Source organism: Cebus imitator, unplaced genomic scaffold (assembly GCF_001604975.1).
Source record: "Cebus imitator isolate Cc_AM_T3 unplaced genomic scaffold, Cebus_imitator-1.0 Scaffold82, whole genome shotgun sequence".
NCBI lineage: Eukaryota > Metazoa > Chordata > Mammalia > Primates > Cebidae > Cebus > Cebus imitator.
In genome coordinates, this window is record NW_016107397.1 from 3,734,253 (window position 1) to 3,737,016 (window position 2,764).

Sequence of the window (2,764 nt, forward strand, 5' to 3'; positions counted from 1 at the left end):
AGTAGCTGGGATTACAGGCGCATGCCAGCACGCCCAGCTCAGTCACTGTGGCACGTCTGAACACAAGATGAAGAGTAGACTCCTTTTGAATATTGTAGTCAGACAAAATATGTCCATCTTCCAGTTGCTTGCCAGCAAAGATCAGTCTTTGCTGATCAGGAGGGATTCCTTCCTTATCCTGGATCTTGGCCTTTATGTTTTCTATCGTATCTGAGGGTTCAACCTCAAGGGTGATGGTTTTCCCCATAAGGGAAGTCTCTTCAGTAGCTGGGATTATAGGAACATGCTACCATGCCCAGCTAATTTTTGTATTTTTAGTAGAGATAGGGTTTCACATGTTGGCCAGGCTGGTCTCAAGCTCCTGACCTCGTGATCCACCCGCCTCAGCCTCCCAAAGTGCTAGAATTACAGGCATGAGCCACTGCACCCAGCCGAGACTGGGTGATTTATAAAGGAAAGAGATTTAATTGACTCACAGCTCTACATGGCTGAGGAGGCCTCAAGAAACTCACAATCATGGTGGAAGGTGAAGGGGAAGCAAGGCACCTTCTTTTCAAGCCAGCAGGAGGAAGTGCTGAGCGAAGGGGGAAGAGTGCCTTATAAAACCAACCGATCTCAAAAGAACTCACTATCTTGAGAACAACATGGGGAAACTGCCTCCATAATTCAGTTACCTCCACCTGGTTTCTCCCTTGACACATGGGAATTATGGGAATTATGGAGATTACAATTTAAGATGAGATTTGGGTGGGGACACAAGCCTAACCATGTCACCACTGTAGTAGCAGAATTTTGTACTAAGTGTCCCTGGCCACAGCTGATTGAACACTGGGAAGACACATGATCATAAGAAAGGTAAATCATAGGATGGCTCATGGCCTTTAAAGTTGTCTGATGTGGCCAGGTGTGGTGGTTCACCCCTGCAACCCCAGCACTTTGGGAGGCCAAGGTAGGAGGATCTCTTGAGCCCTCAAACAGGAATTTGAGACAAGCCTGGGCAACATAGGGAGACCTCTTCTCTGCCGGAAAAAAAAAAAAAAGAAAAGAAAAACTAGCCACGCCTAGTGGTCCGTGTCTTAAGTCCCAGACTTGGGAGGCTGAGTGGGGAGGATCGCTTGAGCCTGGGAGATCAAGGCTGCAGTGAGCTATGATGGCACCACTACACTCCAGCCTGGGCAATAGAGCGAGTCCCTGTCTTGAAAAAAAAAAAAAAAAAAGTTGTCTGATATGAAGAGACAAGCAAGGAGACATCAGTGTCTGCCCATGATGGAATAACAGGGACTACATTCACCCTCCCACAATTAAAACATGAACAAAGTATATAAAACAATTGTTCTTAGACATTGGACAATGGGTAGCACAGGACAGTGAGCCCTGAGAAAAGGAAAATAGTGAAGTCAGCCCCACTATTGGCCCCACTTACTGCCTGGGGGAGTGCAATGCAAGAAAGGGAAACCCACACAGGGCCCACTGGGTCCCCCGAGTTGAGGAGATAGAGCTGGAAATTCAACAAGGCTAAGACAGCTCTAGTTTACCAGGGCGAGGTACTGGAGAGAGAGAGAGAAGTCCTGAGATCTTCAGAGGGTTCTTGTTTATATTTGTTTCATTTTGCTTTTGTTGAGATAAGGTTTTGCTCTGTCACCCGGACTGGAGTGTAGAGGTGTGATCACAGCTCACTGCAGCCTCAAATTCCTGGGCTCAAGTGATCCTCGAGCGGCTGTCACCGCAGGCATGCACGACTCTGCTCAGCTAAGTTTTGTATTTTTTGTAGAAATGGGGTCTTGCTATGTTGTCTAGGCTGGTTGTCTTGAACTGGGGCTCAAGCAATCCACCCACCTCAGCATCCAGAGTTGCTGGGACTACAGGCATGAGCTGCCATGCCTGGCTAATTTTTGTATTTTTTGTAGAGATAGGGTTTTGCCATGTTGCTGAAACAGGAAAGGTTCCTTTTTTCCCCTCGAGGGGTGTGCAGTGGGGGTGTGGCTCACTTCTTCAGTGCTGCACTGTCCAGACCTCTAGGGGAGAATTCAGATGGGCAGGCTGTGGGGCTCCAACCCCAATACAGTGTCTGGGGATGAATGTTTACAGCTCCTGAAGCCCCAGTGGGCATTTGTTACAGGGTGCTCTTAGTTTGCTGTCTGTAGGCGGCTGTGTTAACCAGCTCAATTAGACCCTCTACCTTGTCGAAAGAGCAGAAGGCTTTCTGTATCCAAGGGTTTCTTGCCTTCGTGTATCAGAAGAATCAGATCACACATGGGCATGAGGAGTGAGTGCAAAGTTTTATTGAGTGGAAGTAGCTCTCTGCCTATGGGGGAGCCAGAAAGGAGATGGTTTTTCCCCTGGAGTCAGGCCGATGGGTGGCCCCTGCTCTCCTCCAACTGCCCCAGCCAAACTCCGCCACATCCCACCGGTTGATGGCCTGCTGCCCTGCTGGTACCTTTTGGCTGTGCTCTTTCCACTGGTGGCCTCCTGATGACCAGCCACTTGTGTCTTCTTCCACCCACATGTTTCTCAAATTCCAGCAGCTTTTGTGTGTCTGCCTGCTAGGGACTCGGGTTTTTATAGGCCTGGAACCGGGGGCGTGGCAGGCCAGGGTGGTCTTGAGAAATGCAATATTTGGGCAGGAAATACCTGTTCTCTGGCCGGGCGCAGTGGCTCAAGCCTGTAATCCCAGCACTTTGGGAGGCCGAGGCGGGTGGATCACGAGGTCAAGAGATCGAGACCATCCTGGTCAACATGGTGAAACCCCGTCTCTATTAAAAAT